The sequence below is a fragment of the Mustela erminea genome, chromosome 5 (assembly GCF_009829155.1).
Source record: "Mustela erminea isolate mMusErm1 chromosome 5, mMusErm1.Pri, whole genome shotgun sequence".
NCBI classification, from domain to species: domain Eukaryota; kingdom Metazoa; phylum Chordata; class Mammalia; order Carnivora; family Mustelidae; genus Mustela; species Mustela erminea.
In genome coordinates this window covers 128,451,792-128,473,742 of record NC_045618.1, presented here as the reverse complement: position 1 = coordinate 128,473,742, position 21,951 = coordinate 128,451,792, and the positions used below count along the sequence as shown (strand labels likewise).

The following is a 21,951-nucleotide window of genomic DNA, read 5'->3' as shown; positions in this document are numbered from 1 at the left end:
TTCCCCAGGGAGATCTGGACGATAAAGTCTTAGGCATTAAGAAAAATGGCACGATGTAAATGAAAAGTGATATCATTATCCCTGTCCTCTAGGGACTTGCCAAAAGACTCTCCTAAGGGAACTTTGAGGCTGACTTTGATGTGAATGTCCAGATCACTGAAATATAGGAGTAACATAGAGGATTAAGAAGCTTTTTCTGACAGTCCTCAGGCTTTCCCTCCCCCTATAAGAAAAGAAAGTTTTTAATATGACAGTTGATAACTCTGCACTTGAATTATTAAACCAAATAAGTGGTTGTTCAATCCAAGGAGCACTGACCTAACTACACATTGGGTACCATTTGCAGAGATACTTTGATTGTAGGGATGCTCTACATAAATTATTTAATTACAATGAGGTAGGTATTTTTTGAATAAGGAACAGGCACTCAGAGGAGTCGAGTCAATTCCCCAAGATCACACAGCTCATTGCTGACTGAACCTTAATATGAAATCAGAGCTCTATTATATTCAAACTGAGAGCTATGCCCCCTTCGCTGTACTACCCTGAATCCTTATAATTGGGGAGCACTGCTCCCCCTCCCCCTTCTTCTCCTCCTCCTCATCCCTCTTCTTTCCTCTCTTTATCACTTACTATCTTGTTGTCTTTGCCTTTCTTTTCCTCCAAGGGTACATCCACCAACTCCTGTCTAGAGTTGAATTACAGCCATAAAACAAGATAAAAGTCTCTGTTTCCAAGCCAGTGGGCTGGGTTTCTGGAGGCATAAATTTTAGGAATTAGTAATATCCCATATAAAATCACTGAAGGATGTGTCTGTGGTTATTTCAGTGGCCTTTGTGGTACTTCCTAAAGGTATCACTTATTCTGTAGTCCCTAGACATGTGAGTTCGTGCTCTCTAGAACAGGCTGCCCTTTCCCAGAAACCTACCCAACAGGACCAGACCATTGATCAAGATTTGTCAATTCATAGTGAAAGTGTCCTCTATAGACCATGTTGCTTCTATGCTAATAATCTGAAGTGTCTCCTGTTTTCCTTTTTTTTTTTTTTTTCTCGGTCCTCTTTAAGGACGAACTTCCTAAGCACTCACAATGAATAAGTGATAGATTCTGCTTCTCTCCCAGACTCCCCAGCTTCCTGTGGTAATTTGCAAGGAAGAAGGGGAAATCCATTAGGGGAAGCTGAATGGATTAAAAGATAATAGGATTTGGAGAACAGGACTGAGTGAATCACAAATAAATTCATTATATTCCTAGTTGTTAGAATTGCTGAGTCCAAGCCTGCTCCTTTCCCGGCAGGGCCAAAGTACAGGGAGCACTGTAGAGCATTTAGTAAGAGCAGAGAAAATGAGAAAATGAGCTTCATAAATACAGATGTTAGAGTCAATAGTGTGTTTCCCAGGGACTGCCTGTGCTTCACGTACAAGATTAGAAAGGGGATTTTTTTTTCCAGCTTTATTGAAGTATAAGGGACGGATCAAATTATAAGATATTAAAGCATACAGTCGGATGGTCGGGCAAGGGAATTCTTAAGGATATAAAGGCAAAAATGAACACTGTAAAACACAAACCAAAACAATTAAAATAGCCGTGGAGTCCTGCTTCCCAAGCTTGGTCATGGATACTCTTTTGAAATGCCAGGAATCAGGAGGTGGGACAGCTCTCAGAGGTCACGGGAGCCACCCAAGGACCAGAGACAAGTTCCGAATCCTGGTGCTGGAACACTTTGGCAGGGCTGTGTTCTCATCAGGGCTCCCTAAAATCTGTTTACCCCTTAGAGCCATCTGGGGACAGGAGAAGCCAGGAATGGATGGAAAACAGTCCCCTACTCAAGTAAGAAAGAAGTCTCTTTTGTTTCTATAACATCATGAATTCTGTTCACTGCCTGGTCAGACAGGAAGGTCTGACTCTAAAATTTTGAGCATTTGCTACTGTAGATCTTCAGTTAGGTCCTGGCTTCTTTTCATCTTTTCTTTCTTTTTTCTTTCTTTCTTTCTTTCTTCCTCTCTTTCTTTCTTTCTTTTTTAAGATTTTATTTATTTTTTTGACAGACAGAGATCACAAGTAGGCAGAGAGGCAGGCAGAGAGAGAGGAAGAAGCAGGCTCCCTGCTGAGCAGAGAGCCCGATGTGGGGCTCGATCCCAGGACCCTGGGATCATGACCCGAGACAAAGGCAGAGGCTTTAACCCACTGAGCCACCCAGGCGCCCCTCATCTGTTATTTTTGGAGTATTTCGGCCTTCATCTGGAGGAAGGTGACAGAAAGCATTCTGTTCCTGCAAAACATTTGCCTGTCATCAGAGTGCATAGTGTCGGAACAGCTACTGCCTACACTGCTCTGCCTCCTGAAAGTTAGCATTCTGGTGTGACTCACTTATGAATAGTGATGCACACTACTCCCCCCACACGCACGCACGCACACACACACACACACTACCCACTGGAAAACCTGAGACATAACACAAATGTCTAGAATTGTGAACACTCATACACAGTCCTTCAAATAATACTAAAATTCAGCCACTTGTGAAGAGTGAGTAATCACAGAAATTTGAGGTTATGTAAACTTGTTCTAATAAGGTAATTCCAATTTCTATGGTACTTTACAGACTTGCAGTAGTGCTTTTGTATTTCTTTTCTCTTGGCCTTCTACAAATACCTTATAGGTTATTTGCTCTTGACACGTTTCTCAGACAAAGAAAGTCAGGTTCAGTTTTGTCTAGAGTATCATAGCCTAAGAAATGGCAGAACTATTAAATTCATGTTTTAACTTGCCTTTTTTTCCCTGCCATCCCTATGTTGAGATAGATTCTTTCCTCAGATATTGAGATATAGAACAGGAAAAGTCTTTCAAAAGATTAAGTCAAAAGGGACTATGAAAACTTTTCCCTTAGGAGATGTGCACTTTTGTATTTCATCATCATTGGAGAAGGCCAGTCCATATCTCTATGGCATGCCTTGTGCCAGGAAAGTAACTCCCGGACTGTTCTGTAGAAAGCATCTAAGTCATAATTCTCAGAAGCAAAATGCTTTGCTGAGTGGATACCTTGAAAAATTTAGGAAATATTCATAAATGAGTCTTTTGATGATATTCTTTTAAATATAATATATTCTCAGAATAAAACTTGAGAATGGGAATAAACTTGGACACACAGCATTGTTTTCTAAGTGTCATGACTCCTATATTCCAGAAGGTCCTAGGCTCATTGGAAATAAGTTGCTGTGAAGTAGAGTGATTCTTGAAGGATTGGGCAGGGCAGAAGGATGAGAATCTGTAGGCTAACTTACAAGACCCTCACCTATCTTGGATTTATGGGCCAGGATCCAACCAAACTCGTTATCAGAGTGCTGGCCAGAAAGTGAATGATTGTGTATCTTGTTGAAGTCACTGGAGAACTTAAGATGGCAGGAGGTAGTAGCTGACATCAGACCTTGTCTGAAATATCAGTACAAAAGTAGTTCTGGGTATATGGAAAAATGGGCTGAAAAATGAAGGAAGGCTGGCATTTCAGAAGAGCAATCTAAACTCACTGCCTCTTTCTTTCCTTTGCAAAACAGTAGAAAAACGTTGGTGAGAAAGAGCAAAGCCATTGAGCTGCCCCCAAGTCAGAAGAACTTAGGCAAGGCATCAAGGGAATGGTTTTCCATACTAGAGTGCAACGGGTTGTGTGGAATGAATTCATGGAATATTTGCAGGCAAGACGCCTTTATTCTCAAAGTTCTTTTTCACTTTACAATTTCAGAATCCTTTTTCATCTTCGGGGCCAATAACTTTGCCCGTGCTGCCTGAATCGTGCCTTCGAATGAGGGAGGAATGGCAGAATTCAAAGGAGGACATTAAAGCTTTTTAAAGGAGCTGTCCAGTAACCTTTGCTTTGTGGGTCTAGGTTGAGTGGTGGGTGTGATCACGGATCTACCTGCATGGGGTCCTCCAGTAACTTTCAAAAATAAAAAACATAGTTTCATTTGGCATTTTAAGAATGAGCACTGGCTTGTCTCAGAACACTTCAGGGGTTCCCTTGCTCAAGGTAACAGAGATCTCTGTATGTAGTCCTGCCTGTAGGCATCTATCTGCTCATTTTTCATCATTTATGTGTTCCATATTAAGGAAAGGAAGAGAGTCATAATAAATAATACCATCCATTTGGCACATGTGGGCTTTGTAGATTTCACTTGTTTCAGTTACATTAAATCTACAAGTAAAATTTTATTCTCATTCATGCAGAATATAAAAAGAAAAAAAATGATTATAGTGTTATCCTTGTTCCGTAACTTCCCAAATATCAAATTAATGTTAAAAAAAAAAAAATCTCTGGTTTGCTACCAATGGGTCATTTAAGTTTCTCGTTAGCTGTGTGCATCTTTATGTCTAGATTATAGCAAACTTCACATTATTTTTGAAAGTTCTTAATTGGTAATTAAATTTCTAAGAATATCTAGTAATAGGAGCCAAAGGTCCTGAGAGTTTTTGTTAAAAGCAGAGCAGTCTTCAAAATCAAAATTAAAAAAAAAAATCATCATTACTATGATTTCAAGTCATAATCTGAATCTAAATTCTCCTTTAAAATTAAATACTTTCCGGATTGCACACTCCAGAGGCTTTCTTGGAAATATGGCTATGCAAATGCCATATGCATATCGATATAATTGACAATAGAAACAGGAAATGATGTGAAAAACCTCCTTTTGTTCATAGTTGGAAGCTATATTTGTTGTCGTCTTTAAAAAGACAGTAAAATTGTTTGTCATTCAAACCAAATCCATTGGTTTGTTCCATTATCTATTACTTTCTTCTTTTCACACTGATTGCATGGGAGACGGGAACTGACTGGCCATAAAAATGCCATGGGAAAATAATTCTTGTGTGGTCTCTGTCTAACAGAATTGAAAAACTAATGATAGATGCTAATGATAGATGTTTGGTTTGCACATAGAGTGCTTATGTGAACTAGAAAATCTTTGAGCTAGTTTGAGTTTTAACACTATCCTTACCTATATATGTTTGTGAGATGGGAATATGAGGTTTGAGACATTGAGAAGATACGGCCTTTTCCGTGTGTGTGTGTGTGTGTGTGTGTGCGCGCGCGTGTGTGCGCGCAGAGATATGTGTTATTTGCCTCTGTACTCAGCAAGAATGTGCTCTAATGATGTGGAAATAGTAGTAACCAATAGGGACACTCTTAATGTGGTATCACTCCCATTACAAGTCCTGAATGTAGTAAGTGGTTAATAATTCTCTTTATCTATAAGGGTAACAGATTGCTACTGTAATTGCCACACCTGGGCGTGTGTCTGTGTGTGTCTTTGTATCTGTCTATGTGTGGGAGAGTGAGTACTGATTTATTGCCAAAAAAGCGATGTGAACCAAGTCACCTAAATATAGAAAACTGCCTCACAAGAAGGACCCACACTGGTAGAAAATATACAGGAATGTGCAGAGAACTAATATATGGCCCTTTCTCTTCTTTCACTCTGCCTTGGACAGCTAATTTCAGTAAATGAAAGAGTTGTTATTACTACCATTTTTAGAGTATCCTCAATGCTTAGCATTTTGACAGCTGTGTTCTTGTATGTCCAGAATGAAAACACAAACCCACAGACACAGCAAACACAAACACGCACACACAGATTTATATATTTTGTATTGTGTGTGTATACACGCATATATTTATGCTTGTTTTTAAGAAAATAAATGCATTAAAATAAGAGAAACATTGAGGGGTAGAAGAAAAAAAAACATAAAATGTAGCAAATTTACCTTTTCAAAATGTAACCGGCGTATTTTGCAGGTGTAGTAGAAGCCTTCCCTGCAGAACTGTCTTTCTCAGTATGGTGGACTGTGTGGTAAATGATAAGACAGCAGAACCCATACCAGCGATGGCATTTTGCAGCCACTAGATACGCAAGAGGAGGGAAGCTCTCTGTATGATTTGGAAGTGGATGGTACTGCTTTTTCCCAAAAGCCTTTGTTTTTCTGTTCTCCTCTCCTGTCAGTCATTGTCCCCTTATTCCCATCTTGCTCGTGCCTACCTTCCGCAATGTCACTAATATATGAGATTGTTTGTGGAACGTACTTCGCAATGCTCTGGCTCCTTGGGCTCACTGAATAAATGCAAGATACTATCCTTATTACACTTTGATCCTTTCCGCATCCCCTTGATGCTTTTTGGACACATAATTAAATCCCCATTTTATGGAAAGAAAAATGAGCCTAATGGAGGCAAGGAGGTTACCTGACTGGTCTTGGGCCTCAGGATTAGTGAATAGTATTATAGGTACTTGAGCTAAGAATATCGACCTTTTAGCCCAGTTTGTTCTTCTTTGTATAACACTCTTAAAATAGTGACTTTTTTTTTTCTTTCTGAATACTCTCAAGAAGATAAAGAAGATGCCGGTTCTGCCTTGTATCTTCTCCCTGATTTTAAACCCATGCCTTGTCCTAAAGGCTTAGCGTTTAATTTAATAATTTTAAATGCCTTTTACCTGAACTGACAGCCAATGTGAAGTTCTAAGTAATCTCTGTTGGTAACCTCAAACTGTTGTATATATTCAGTGTCTTCCATCATGTCCAATGTTATAAAAGTTTCATAAGAACATCAATAACTCTTGACTTAATTTCTAGCCAGTATCTATTGAAAAGTTCAGCAATTCAAATATTTATAACACCATAGGATAAAGTACATATAAATAACTATGTGCGTGGGGCGCCTGGGTGGCTCAGGGGTTAAAGCCTCTGCCTTTGGCTTGGGTCATGATCCCAGGGTCTTGGGATCGAGTCCCGCATCGGGCTCTCTGCTCAGCAGGGAACCTGCTTCTTCCTCTCTCTCTGCCTGCCTCTCTCCCTACTTGTGATCTCTGTCTGTCAAATAAATAAATAAAATCTTTAAAAACAAAACAAAAACAGAAACTACGTGAGTATACATGAAGAAGCAAAGAATTTTAGTTTCCCCTGGGAGTTCAGGGAATGCCCTGTCTGGATGAGGTATTAAATGATGGCTGCACATTTGTCCAGTGGAGAAGGGCAGACAGAAGCAACAGGTAGGGTCCCCTTTCAGACTAAAAGAGGCCATTTGAGCAAAGATATTAAGGAACAAGAAACAATGAATGATCCAAAATGGGTTAAACTGGGTTGGTAGCCAGAGAGGCTATTGTCTAGCTGGGAAGTGCCTTGCTTGGAAGCTGGGCAGTCTGACGCTGATCTGGTAGCATCCTGAGCTACAGTGGGTGTTTTCAGGAAGAACAATGCCATGACCGGATTTGTGATTCGAAAGATAACACGGGAAGCAGCGTGACGAAAATAGCAGCCAGGGCTGCATCTTCAGTCCAACCAACTATTGCAGTTTCAAGAGAGAAGTGATGAGGACTGAGACTGGGAAAGTGGCCCTGGAGGTGAGGAAGGGGCACTCAGATCACAGAAGACATGGACACACCCAGCTGGGTTTAACACCTAATGAAATATACAGAGGAAGCGGCAGGGAAGAAAGAAAACTGGCTTAGATAGAGAAGTAGGTAAGTGTCACCATAACCAAAATAAAGAAGTATTATCAGATTCCTTTTTTTTCCCCCAATATAGATTTGATTTAGTTCTAAGAATACCATCTCTCCATTTGTCATCTTTGTTATGTAATATTTGTGGCATTTTATAAAAGTAGTTACGATGATCTCATCACTGTGTATTAGTAGTGTATCTTACTAGATTGTGAGCTCCTTGAGGGCAAGGGCAGTCAAGCTTCTGTCATTCATCTTTTAAGTACCCAGCACCTGGGGGCCTGACACAGAGTAGAAGTCAACTCACGGTTTATGAATTGGATTAAATTTAAATGCACTTTTGGCAATAGGGAAAAATGCTTAGAGGATTTTCTTGTCTCTGCTCCAATTCTTTGGTTAATCTCAGCCTTTTCATTTTGGCTCCTCTGAGCTTTTTCCAGTGCTGCAAATGCTTTTAGTTTATAAGAAAGGAAAAAAAAAAAAAAAAGGGAGCAAGTAGGCAGGAGGAGGGGGGATTGCAGCATCTAGATTGAACTTTGAGGTTTGCCTCTCATAATTTTCACCTTTGATGGGGAACTGTCCCAGATTTCATCCACCAGGCTCAGGTTCTGACATGGTACCTTCTTAAATCAAGCTTGAAGGGAAATTGATTGAAAAGAAAACACCATTATGGGAAAACAATTCATTCTCTTCTCCTTGACAGAAGGTAGACTTTTGTCTATATTGTAGAATAAATATTAGCCGGCTGATTGCTTTAAGATCTAGAAGCCTAGAGAAGTCATGATGCCTTTGCTCACTTTTTCAGGGAGATTTCCTTTAATTTTAGAGAGATTTGGTACAAAAGTTTTTAATTACCTTTCAAAGAATCATTTTTTTTTTCTTCCTAGGTGGTTATTTGTATTAACTAAATGTAAGTGTAGGAAAACTTATGCAAATGTTTCAGGATGTAGTTGTCAGTTTTTATTGAAGTGTATATTCCTCCAGACAAGGAGTAAGCAGGTATTTTAAAAGTTTTCTACTAAGGTGTTAAATATCACTTTGTGTGTGTGTGTGTGTGTGTGTGTGTGTGTGTTTTCTGTGTTGAAAGAAAATTATTTTGATCTCCCAAAATTGGATCAAAGGGGAAAGAAAAGGTAGAATAATGGCTACTTGATGCTCCTGGTGGTGGAAACCATTTTGTAATCATTTAGAAAAAGGCTGTAAGATTCCTACATTGTGAGACACACATCCTTTCAGTTGGCAAAGGTTGGATTCATGTTCTCTTGCAGAAATTTCAAACTAGCATCTTCTGGGGCAAAATCTATCCATGAAACTCTATGTTTGTCTACCAGTTTAATGATATTATGTTAGGCATGCCCTGTCTAGCTCAACACAGGCCCCTATCACTCCTGTTGTATAATGCCTGGCCTACTTCACATATTCGCCAACTTCCTAGCTCTCATAGATGTTGAATCTTGTCTTACTAATGGATTTTAAAACAACTCTGTGCTTTGATGGAAGGTGGGTTCCTACCTGGTAATAAAGTCAGCCATGTGGCTCCTGCAAGTGAACAGATGGGAAGCATTCTCATTTAAATTAAGGTACTCCTAGACTACCTCCCCTAGTCACCTTAGAAGTTGCTGAAGTCTTATCAAAACCAAGATGCTTGCCGATATATTCTTCATTCCCCATGCCATTCTTTTTTTTTTTTTTTTTTTCTCGGTGTTTTACTCTTTTTTTTTTTTTTTTTTTTTTTTAAATTTCCAGCATAACAGTATTCATTATTTTTGCACCACACCCCGTGCTCCATGCAATCCGTGCCCTCTATAATACCCACCACCTGGTACCCCAACCTCCCACCCCCCGTCCCTTCAAAACCCTCAGATTGTTTTTCAGAGTCCATAGTCTCTCATGGTTCACCTCCCCTTCCAATTTCCCCCAACTCCCTTCTCCACTCTAAGTCCCCATGTCCTCCATGCTATTTGTTATGCTCCACAAATAAGTGAAACCATATGATAATTGACTCTCTCTGCTTGACTTATTTCACTCAGCATAATCTCTTCCATCCCCGTGCCATTCTTAACCATCAGTGCTGCTGTCCAGGTAGCTCTTGCTCTATAAGAAGACTTATGGTACAAAGGCATTTGATTAAGTTCTAGCCAATATTCTGTTAAGGGACAAAGCCAGTATTAATGAAAAAAGAAAAATGTTTTTGAGCCAGTCTTAGAAGCATAGCCCTTTCTTGACTTCTTCAGTGCTAAAGACTATCTCTATCCAAGGAGACATCTTATCTCCGTGGCTGTCTTCTTTCTTCTTCCCTCTCTCTTCATCCCATCACCCCACACCTCTTCTTTTCTTTTGAAAGTCCTATCAAGAGTTAATGGACTCATGATCTAAAAATTAGGTTATTAGAAATTTCTGTCATACAGCCTAGAGAATTGATGTTTGAATTCTCCTTGGCTTGAGTCAATCCTTTCTCCTTTTTAGGTAAATGAATTAAGTCTCCTGCAATTTCCTGTGTGGGAGACTCTTTTTAGATGAATCATTTAAATTGAAAGCCCTGTCTGCTCATCAAGGGGCATGATTTTAGAGTTCTCTTGAGTATTTCGTGCACATTTAATACAGTCATTGAGATACATAAGGCAACCATGTGCCTTAATCTATGTGAAGGCTTGATTCATATGTGGTTATTTGGGTAAAGGATATAACGGCAGTTTTGTATCTTCAGATCTCTTTCCAGAATTTCCCTTGGGCCATTTAAAAATAACCTCTCCTTGTTCCTTTTTATCTCAGAACTTTTTATGGGAAAATCTCAGGCCTAGCTTCAGCATCAGAGACTAAAATTCCTATTCCATTTAATTCGACAGTCCCTAGTCATTGTTGATACTCATTGTAGGGAAACAGGCCAAGTTGTTATGTTTCACCCCCAAAGTGACAGAAGGTTATGAACGCTGTGATTCCGACATAGTACTATGAAGTTTTTAATGGGCCATTGTAGGGCCTATAGGAACACATTTACATGCTAAATTGTTTTTATAACCAGCCTCAAATGATTCTAGAAAAAATCAGGCATGTCTTCCTCACAAGGAAAATCTAGCATCTTGACCTTTGCCATTGTCCTATGGTACTTGTTAAATCTGATCACAATTCTCTTATCTTGTAAAGGGCAGCTCTCAGTTAATTCCTTGGTGTTCCTTGCAATAAGAAGAAATGAGAAGGGGGCTCCTTTGGTATTAAACAAGATCACCTGTGCACTTGCATATTCATTGCATTGTCATTAAGCATTAATGAGTGTCATTCTCTTTTATAGTTTCAAATTTTCTCTTGAAATCATGTGGCAGGAGGGCAAGAGGAAGTCAGCCAAGGTTTATTTATACCTGCATGGTGTTGGTTATTGCAGTAACCTTAGTGAGGTCTTTCCCAGATGTCACAGATTAAGAAATGGAGGTACGGAACAGTTATTTAACAGTTAATCTATAAATGATAGAGGCATGCTTCCAATCTACCTCTTCTTGAGCAGCCTGTGTTTTTCCACAGTCAGCTGTCACATTTTCTCACATAAACCTTGCAACGCCCGTCCCGTGTGGCGCAGACTCCCCAGGTACAACTAGTGGATTATTCTCACAGGTCATGTCTCATGTTTCTAGAATATTTTGCTCTTTTCTCCAGATTTCCATTTATGTTGCCTATTCAGATCTGAGCAGCAGCTCTCTGTGGTATATTCCCATTTTACGGAGGCCCTCTTTTGGATTGAAGAGAATTAAGAATGTATCTGGTCATTTCTGGCAATGATTCCTTCCTTCTGTGTGTGTGGGTGTGTCTGTGTGTGTCATTCAGCTAGGCACTGTGAGTGATACAAAATAACAACTACAACATTTAACACTCAGTGAGTTTTTATTGTGTTATTTATCCTATATGCATTATTTCAGTTAATCCTCATAGCCTTATAACGTAAATACTCTCCCAATTTTTGCTGATGAAGGAACTGAGACTTGGATAGATCAAGTTAACGCACCTCTTGTCTCCATGTTAATAAGTGTAGATTCAAGATTCTGAGTCAGGCAGCCAAATTCCAGAGCCCATGCTCTTAACCATTATAGAAAATTACAAAATTACAAAGCATGGTTCTGCTTTGTGACACTAGAGTCTAGATGGCCAGATAACACCAACACAGGAGAAAAGATTGACTTCATTCTTGAAGAATGACCTGGACTTTGATGTGCGTAGGGGTGAAGGAGACCGTGTTCTAGCTGCAGAGAAAAAAAATGACAAATTCAGAGACAACGGGAAGAGTGTAGGCATTCCGTTTTATTTTATTTTCATTCTTCATAGAGTTCTACCTGATATGATAATACTGACAAGGAGAGGGCTTTACTTTCTTGGAGTGTGCTGTTGGTAGGAATGACAACCATGGGGTCTGAAAGGCTTTGGAGGACAAGCTCTGAAGATCTCAGAGAAGAGAGTGTACATTGTAAACCCTGGGCAGACAGCATAACCATCAGCCCAGGTAAACTGCAGGTGCTCTCTAATCCTGGAAGGAGAGAGAAACTCAGAACAGCAAAAAGTAGGTACCATCTCCTTGGACAAAGCCTCAAGAAAGAAAAGCCTGTCTGAACCCAGCTTGCCCATCTGGATGCCAGGAAGGAGAGCAGTAGAAGGACATTTGTAGAGGAAGGAGGAGAGGTGCCTCTAGCCCTTAGGAACTCGGGGGGAGGTTTCCTCCCAACACACTTAAGTGAACAACAGTGAGCCCCAGCAGCCGCCCAGACAAGGGGAGCAGACAACTGAGCGATTAACCTGTGGTGACAGGTGTGAAACTCTGAGAAGAACAGAGTCTGTTCCATGATGTGAAGGGGGGAACTGTGGAAAAATGCACGAGGGCCAGGGAGTGGGCACTAGGCAAGGAAGGGCCAGCCTGTTGACAAGACAGATTTCAAGTCCATCCAAATGGTTGTAAGAGGGTGGGAGCCGCTCAGGAATTTCTTCTCCTTTCCCAGTTAGCCCGCGCTGACTCAGGGCTGGGGGAGCTGCCGTCAGATGTTTATATTCCTCTCTGTTGTAATTCCCTACTTATTTGCTGAGTATCTTCAGTAATTTCTATGTAAATTTGCCCAGAGTAGTAATTTAGCAGATTTTCTTTTGACAAATGAAGAACATCTTAATAGTCAAGTGACTGCATTCCATCGCTTTGCAAGAGTAGAAGCGGCATCTTGGCAGGCGGCAGAGGCTGAAACTGGGAAGTGGGAGATCTCGGGAAAGCCTCCTTTCTACGGCACCGGATCTCCTGTCGCCCCTTTTGAGACAGGAGGGAAAAACTTCTTTACCTTGTGAACCTGGTTTCTTGGAAGACCTATTCTTCACAAGACTCTTTCTTCTTTTATCACTTGGCTAATGAATGCCTTTCAAGCAGAATACAGAGGGAAGCTCCTCAAAAGTTGTACAGAAGTCTCCAGAAGCAGAGGCATATATTATTTTGTGTCCGATGTCTCCCACTGTCCATCTTGGGGAGACAGGAGGCCGTGGCATTCCTTCTGAGAGGAGCAGGGATGGGTGCGGAGGGAAGGCGACTTGGCCTTCTGTGTGTCATTGTGCTTTATTATAAGTAGTGCAGAAGTTACTGCCTTAAAAGTAAAACATGAGAATCTTCAAATCCTCTTTTTCAGCTCTTACATCCTGCTCAGGATTTTCCCTGCACTGCATTAGCTGACGAAAACCTCACATGTATATTTTAGGATAATGCATTACGATACGGCAAGTGTTTTTGTCAATATCGCTTCATGTGATCCTCGTAAAATTCTTGGGAGAGCAGTAGTAAAAGAATTGGCCGGACATGATATAAAGGGATGAGGTAGGGCTCAGAGAGGTCAGGGCCTTTCAAAGTCCCAAAGGTCAAGTCTAGTCTGCCCCCAATTATGGTCCGGTATCGCCATTCCATAGATATTTGTTAGTGTCAATATCTTAGGTGGGGGGCGGGGGAGAAGGAGGGTCTTTTAAAAATTCTTAGTGCCAGGGGTGCCTGGGTGGCTCAGTGGGTTAAGCCTCTGCCTTCAGCTCACGTCATGATCTCAGAGTCCTGGGAACGAGCCCCGCATAGGGCTCTCTGCTCAGTGGGGAGCCTGCTTCCCCCTCTTTCTCTGCCTGCCTCGCTGCCTACTTGTGATCTCTCTCTCTCGTCAAACAAATAACAACTAAAAAAATAAAATCTAAAAAAAATAAAATAAAATCCTTTATGCCATGGCTAGTGGAAAGGGAAGAAAAAGTAGGTCTGAGAGAGCATTAGCTTAGAATTTTGATTTATTTGTTGAAAGAATATGGCCTAGGGCATGGGTGATCGGTTATTTCTGGAATCTCTCTTCCAGAAAAAATCGGGTGCCCTACGATGATATATCACTATTTTGTTGTTGTTGGTAGCAATATTCTCATAGGAGACACAGACGAGCAGGCCAGGCATGGGCCATTCTAAATCTCGCCCTTGCCTGTGTTTGAAATGACTATGGTATCCACATCACAAACCATGGGTTCTGGTGTGTCCATGCATATTCTCGATGATCACTCCACAATTTTCTTCCTGGCCCCATGGCCTGGTAGCGGAGATCAGTTTCAATATTTGTCAAGTTTGAGTTCAATTCTTAAAATGGAACGAAGAGTGAAAATTGCTTATTTTTTGCTCTGGTGCTTGCCAATAGCCTCCCGCACCCAGTCTTCTTCCCTACCACCTCTATCAGCAGTATTACTGCGTGGTGTGTTGGGAGGTGCGGAAAGAGATGCTTGGCAGAAGCCCTCAGCACTTCACTTAAGCCTGTTTTCGCACTAAGTAAGGGTGAGAGAAGATCTGACTGTCACCCCCAATTAATTCCTGGACATGTTCCCACACAGAGTGACATCCAGAGAAAGAGGCAAGAACTCCTTGCCTCCAACCAAAACGATCGCTTCTCACGCCAGCTTCAGTCCAACTCTCCGCCCTCCATGCATGTTGCTATCTGACCTGGCTCCCGCCGAGACACAGCCACCTCCCAGGAGACCCACCACACAAGCTAAAAATAAAGGCTGCTGCTTCTCCGCAGATGCCATTAACCCAATTAGAGCAAAAAAGAATTAAAAGAAGTTACAGCCTCATTAAATACAAGCAGCACAAACTTCAAGAAGGCAAACTAAATTCGTTACACAATTTTAAAATTTTACTCAAAAATCAAAATCTTTTGAAACCACCCCCAGTCCTTTAAATGAGGACAGTCTCCACATGGCAGCCACTGGGTTCAAGATCCCAGTGCGGTGATGCGGGTGATGGTGAAGCTGCATGCAAAGAGAAAAATAAAAGGGATCTAGTTTCTGAGGAGTTGACTACCCTATGAAAAGGAAAATATTCTTCTGAATGTTCTTTAGTTTAAAAATCTGGTCAGGGGGTGCCTGGATGGCTCAGTGGGTTAAAGCCTCTGCCTTCAACTCAGGTCATGATCCCAGGGTCCTAGGATTGAACCCCACATCCAGCTCTCTGCTCAGCAGAGAGTCTGCTTCCTAACCGCTCCGTCCCCCCCCCCACCTGCCTTTCTGCCTGCTTGTGATCTCTGTCTGTCAAATAAATAAAATCTTTATTAAAAAAAAGAAAAAATCTGGTCAGGTTGGGTCGCCTGGGTGGCTCCATCGGTTAAGTGTCTGCCTTTGGCTCAGTCATGTTCTCGGGTCCTGGGATCAAATCCTGCACCAGGCTCCTTGCTCTATGGGGCGCCTGCTTCTTTCTCTCCCTCTGCACTCCCCTCCCCCTGCCACATTCATGAACTCTCTTTCTCTCTCTCAGATAAGTACATAAAATCTTAAAAGATATATATGATCAGGCTTTGATAAGCCTTTTACTACTTAACAGAAGATATTTGTTTATTACAATATTTTATCCAACTGGCCTAACCAAGAGCCATCTCAGATTAGGAGCTCAAACGTGCAGGGCCTCATGGAAGCCAGTCTCTGAGAGATGAGAACCTCACCCATGTGTGAGGTCCTTCAAGGGTACATGCAGCTACCACAAAAGTGTCAAAAAAGGCTTTTGATGGCTGAGGAGACTGGCCCAGAGTGCATACACTCAACCTACATCTCTCCATTATGTTGTCAATGAATTTATGACACCTTAAGTTTTCTAACTCACAACTTTTGGAAGCCAATATACTATATTTTCCTTGCAAAAATATCACTTTATGTTTTCATATAATAAAAGTAACATGTTCTCATTATATTTTTTTTTAAAAATTGGAACTAAAGTTTTAAAAAAGTAATTACTCTTATCTTCCTAAAACAACTGTGCTCATAATTAGGCCTATTTCATCCCTAATTTTTTTTTTTTTCTCTAGCGACTTTTATTTTCCCATATTATATATTTGGATCTATTTTCAACTATGAGCCACTTGCTGTTTTGAACAGGGATTTCGACAAACATTGTGCTCTTCCTCACTATTTCACCTGAAAATCATTTACTGTGCTAAGGACTTACGAGCACGGTGAGAACGCTTTTGAACTTCATTTGTAGTCAACTAGTCGAAGACCAGTAACAACCATCTGGGGTCCCAAGAAACCGATTGTCTTGCTGACACGCAGCCTAACAACTGACTTGTCACACCCTAACTACGATATATATCTGTCTAAAGCTATTTAAGCACAGCTGTTTTCAAAACATTCTTCCGTCTTCATAAAATGGTTTTTTGAAATCTAAGCAAGATGTTCTTCCTTTGTTTGGAAAAAGGAGTGTGGCAAATTTAGAAATATGATTATATATGCATTTGAGGAAGGGAGGCGACTTAACAAAGCAAGCTTCAGAGATAAGCTATTATTATTTGTTATTGTTGTAGTAACTATTATTACTATTACTATTATTGGAGTGAGAGAGAGAGTTAGTTTTCAGGCAGTCAGAGCAGAAAATTCTTAACCTTACATTTATTCTACCCATTGAGCTATTGTGTAAATGCTTAATAATATGTCAGTGAGATCCCCGTCTTGGGAACTTTCAACTGAAGTACCTCAATCACTTTTACAGAAATGTTATCAACGAGGAAAATCTAAACCCGGGTTAGCTCACTGATTCCTGGGTTGGGAGGGTGTACGGCTCAAAGATGTCCAACATTTTTCCTGGGAAGACCTCTTCCTCACTTGTCTTCTTCAGGAGATTGTAATCAACGACACATGGCGAGTTTATTAGAGATTTGCCCCTCCCCCTCCCTTCATCTCCTCAGTGCATTTTTTTAGTTTATTTTGTATTTGAAATGCAGAAGCCCAAGCCTGGTAGAAGCCCTAAAGAGAAAACCCTAAGACCGAATCCCTGAACTGGATGAACACCTAGACTTGGAAGGAACAGCGGCCTCCGAATGACATGCTTGCATTTCCTGGGGCCCTCCGAATAGGACAGTGGGCAGTCAGAGTTGATCATGACGCGAAGAGCGTGGGGCTCCCCAGTAACCTGCCAAGACTTTCCCATGTAGATCATGTATCCCGTAGTACTTGCCAGAGCCTCTCACCTCACTGCATTATTCTGTATTTTCTTATACACCTATAAACTAGAATGGTTTAGAGACAATGGCACCGTTGTGTACTGCACAATTCAATTTGGTTACTTTAGAATGGCTCTTCTAGTGGTGTGCAAACACAAGCCGTGTAGCCCCAGCGCCACTGACAGCCAGAAGGAGTGAATAGGTTTCCTGAGAGTCAAATCTACCCCACAGACATGTACTGTTTGGCAACATGTATTTTTTTTTTTAAATATTTGAAATTATGAATGTTTTCTGGTGGGTCACGTGGACTCAGCCTCCAGCCCCATCACTCTGTGTTTTATTATTAGCTCAGCTTATTCACATGTTTATGATACCTGCCAGGCTGCTCTAGGAAGTTTGATATGTGGCTTGGCCTTTCGGGACCTCATTTAACCTCTCTAGACTGCAGTTTTCTCATCTGTAAAATTGCCATCATACCTGCCCTGCCTGCATCATGAGACCTTCTGAGGACCCAAAGAGGTAATGCGGGCAAAAGGACTGTAAAGATTAGAAAGCACAGAATGAGAAAATCTACTCTCATTAAATTAAGAGTGTTAATGATTAGTATTTGGATGGTATTGTAGCGTGGTCAAATTGAGCTTAGTATATGCAAGTAAAATGTCTTCACTTTCATTTTTTTTTTTAACTGAGTCTTCGTTCTTGGACTGATGGGCAGAGCAGCCAAAAACCTGCAGCATGTTAGATTGCTGGACACGTTTCCATTCTCTCTTTATATTCCCTTGTGGATTTCTTGTGAGTGTATAAAGATTGAGGGGCCACCTTGGAGATTACCTTTCCTTTAGGAGGTGGTGGCATCCTTTCCATTGTGAAGTTCCGGACTTTTTCCTCCTCATCACAGAAAATTGGTGTCACACGGAGCATCCTTTCTTCACCCTTGACTCTCGCTTCCTCTGTGGTGAGCATCTGCCCGAAACTGGAGAGTAGGAATCTAAAACTGCTTTAGAATGGATGGATCCAACACAAGACACTTCTAAACCTAAAAAAAATATCTATTTAGCTTTTGAAGATTATGAGTATTTCCAGTTTTCTTTGGTAAAATATGAAGCAAAATGATAGACAAAATATAGACTCTACAAAAACCTATGGAAAGGACATGATTTGATACTCACTCCAAGATGAGCAAAAGGGTTGCGCTGTATTTTTTATCCTTGTGCCATTGGAATACCACCACCATCACCATTTTTGTCAGGCCCACTTGTCACCTGTGCTAGTATTTACTTAATTGTCTTCTTTAAGCTGATGTCTTTTACTTAAAATAAATATATTCATTTTCATAAGCAAAATATATATCTGTCAGGTAGATGGAAAATCAGTAGCGCTTCTCATAAGCAAAAGATAATGGTAAAAATAAACAAAAAGAAGACACGTTTTTATCTATTAGCTGTATTTTGTAGTCTACCAAAAAGCAAGTTCTCCTCTTCCAATGAGGAAGAAGGAAGGGAGGAAGGAAGGAAAGAAAGAGGGAAGGAGAGAGAAGAAAGGAAAATGATTAGTCTAAAAAAAACTCTTAAAGACTTGTGAATATCAAATTTCTCTATGGGGAAATAAGGATTGAAAGAAAACTTGAAAGTTAATCATTTTGCCTATGTGTGATTTATTATGACTTAGTATTGAGTATTTTCTTCATTATAACTTCACGTAAGACAACAAACACTGTCACAGTCATTGGGGTCTTCGTCTATTCTGATGGAATGTACAGATTTTATCTTTATCTGTGGTTGTTCTCAGTAGTGTCACCCAAATTTCTGGGGAGCTATACTTTTAAAGATTTATAAACAATATCTTCCTTGCTAATGTCTTCATTAACGGAATCAAGGATTTTATTTCTTTAAGCCAAAGTCTTCCTTATAGATATTAAACAATACTGTGACAAGGAAGTACTGAATTATTACTTATTTAGAGACCAGTGGAAGAACTTTACATGGATTTTTTAAAATCACTTTACATGGATTTTTTTTAATCACTTTAATCAGTTTTGTGTTTAAATTTATCAAGGATATGTTATTTGCTAGTTGTGAAAGAAAACAAAAACTTAAAGAAAAGTAAAGATTTCTAGTTGAAAAGATTAGTGTTGTCATTAGATATGGATTGGCTCTCATAAAGATTTTGATGACACGAGAGTGCATGGATCTCAAGTTCATGACTGTGTTTCCCCTATTTACATGGATATTGTAATACAATCATTACAACAGCTCTAAAAAAATGCCATGAAAGTAATCATTTTACAGATATGCAAAATAAGGCTTACATGAAATTTATTAGTTTGCCGTGATCACAGAGTCATCAGTTACATCAGAAAATCTGATTCTGGAGCCTGCAATCTTAACCCTTCCTAAAATACTCTTGATGTTAAGAAAAAGAAAAAAAAAAAAGATTACTAAGTATATTAACAGGTCCTATTTTTTGTTGTTTTTTTGGAAGGTATGTTAATAGTCTACTGCCCTGAAATGAAGATCAACATTCTGAAATTGTTGTACCTATAGAAGATCAAATTTTATAATTTGAATTTAGATTTAGGAAGCAAGGTAAACAACAAAAAAGGTACACCAACAACAAGAACGTTTACCAACCATTTTGATTTCTTTTTTCTTTTTTGCAAATGTGTGTAATAGCTCCTTCCTTCCTGCCTGCCTGCCTGCCTTCTGTAGTGCTTTACTTAAATTGCTTAACATGATGTTATTTTATTAACAAGACTGTGAAGACAGATTTAGGAGCAAGATTCTGGGGGAATTCACAGAGCCAGGGAAAAGTAAAAAATTCAGAAGTCAACAGAATCCAGGTGAGGAAGACTGTTTAAACTCAGCATCGGTGACTCTCACTGGTATTTCATTCTATCATTACTCCACTCTTATTTTCACTTCCCTTGTGCCAGAATCCCCACCTCACTACTACTAATCTTGTGGGCCAGATAATCCTTCATTGTCAATGGCTGTCCTGTGCCTTCTAGAATGCCGAGGAGCATCTCTGTGTTTTTCCCCACTAGGTGCCAGTAATACCTCCCTAATTGTGACAATCAAAAATATTATCAGAGGGGTGCCCGAGTGGGTCCATCAGTTAAGTGTCCAATTCTTGGTTTCAGCTCAGGTCATGATCTCAGGGTGCTGAGATGGAGCCCTCCGTCAGGCTCCACGCTCAGCCGGAAGTGTGGGATTCTCTCACTCCCTCTGCCCCTCTCCCAGCTCATTCTCAGTCTCTTTCTGTCTCTTTCACTCTCTCTCAAATCAATAAATAAAAACTTTGAGAATAATATTACTATTACCAGCAGTGAGGTGGGGAAAATAATAATACATTGCAAAATTGGTCTTGGTTAGGAACCTGGCTAGGGATTATCTAAGTTTGTGATACTTTTCTGTTTATTTTGCTATTGATTGATATTTGTTGTGTTGCTTTTTCCTTTAGTAAATGTTCTTCTTCTGTTTGGAGAGAGGTCACACTTAGAACATTTTAAGTCTTAATGGAATTTCTGTTATTTTTTGAGTTACATGGCAAGGTAGAAAAATGATGACTTTATTAGCATATACATCTAAATGTTTTTCCTTTGATTTTAGCACTATATCTAAATGTCTATTGGGTTGTCTTCTCAAAGAAGAATATTTTCTGATCAAGCACAGTGACTTCTGGAAGTGGATGGGAGCTTTACCAGCATAAGCTGGCCTGGGATCAAACTGTGGAAACTAGGAAAGAAATAGACAAGACTTTTTGATTAACCTAGGTTTCCAGAATTCTTGGACTTTGTTGTTTGGTTTGGTTTGGTTTTTACCAGCATAAGCTGGTCTTGCACCTCATTTTAGTGTTTGCACAATTAAGGAAAGCAGCAAATCCTCAACTTGGCCTGTGGTGTAATGATATAGGCCAGAAGAGTTCATACTTGTAGATTTTCTGTCTGGATTATAGTAGTTGTCCTATCACTATTTCAGAAAACACTCCTGAAACCTTTGGGAGTCTCCAGAGATAAGTGTCATTATTTGACAAGTAAGTGACTCACAATTCACATCAACAAGTATTTCAAATTCTTAATAGGACGCTCTTTCCTATGAGACTGGTAAAAGAACTCAGGGTACTTCGTTGTGAAGGATAGGGGAGGAGAGGGAAGTGAAAACACGGAGGAGGACTTAGAGTAAAAGTCTTGAGAATTTCTTTGGGCTTAGAAAAGACTTCATAAAAGAATGGTGTTTGTGATGGACCTTAGTAAGCACCACTTTTCACTTGGAAATTGGGAAATTGTCTATTTGCATAAGGTTTTCTTTTTTTCCTGAAGTGCTGCTATGCTAGCATGAGATGGGGTTTGCAGCTGAGTAAAAATGCACTTTTGGAAGCAGGTCCTCTTTTGTAAATTGTGCTTTTGATTACATTGAAAGATACCCATTTTTGTCTCAGTTTCCATCAGATCTTTCCATTTCCAGCTCCTCCCTCCACTCCTACTAAGATGCATACTAGTTTATTCCTCTCCTTCATGCCCAGAGACTTTCCTCTAGATTTATTCTCTCTAGGAAGTATTTCTGTCTACTTCTCTATGAGTAAAGCCAATGTTCCATTCAAGTTGAGTAGGAAAGGCTCTGATAAGGTGCCCTGCACCTTTCTAAAGCACAGAAGTTATTATATAACTTCTTATATAACAGATGTTATTACATAACACAGAAGTTATAATTGATATGTTGATGATTTAAGGAACTACTCCTGCGTATTAATAGTGACGCTAATGAACTGGCTAATTTGGGGTAACTTTGGCGTAGAAATTCTTCTGAGAACCTCACAACCTATTCTATGATCAATGAAGCTGATCTTAAGTTTTTACTTCTGCAACCCAAACAAAGAAATAAATATACATTGGAATATGTGGTTTAATGTTATTATTTACTAAAATTAACTTGTTTCACCTACCTCCTTCATAAGCCCCTTTCTTTAATGCCTTTAGTTTCTTCTGGGTCTTGCAAATTTTGATTCCTTATTCATCAGTG

The 21,951-nt window shown here is 40.0% G+C and overlaps 1 protein-coding gene across 45 annotated transcripts in view; it reads left to right on the top strand.

Annotated features, from left to right (window-relative positions):
- NRXN3 (neurexin 3) overlaps positions 1-21,951 on the top strand; it is a 1,567,429-nt gene that overhangs the window by 910,295 nt on the left and 635,183 nt on the right. The window lies entirely within an intron of this gene.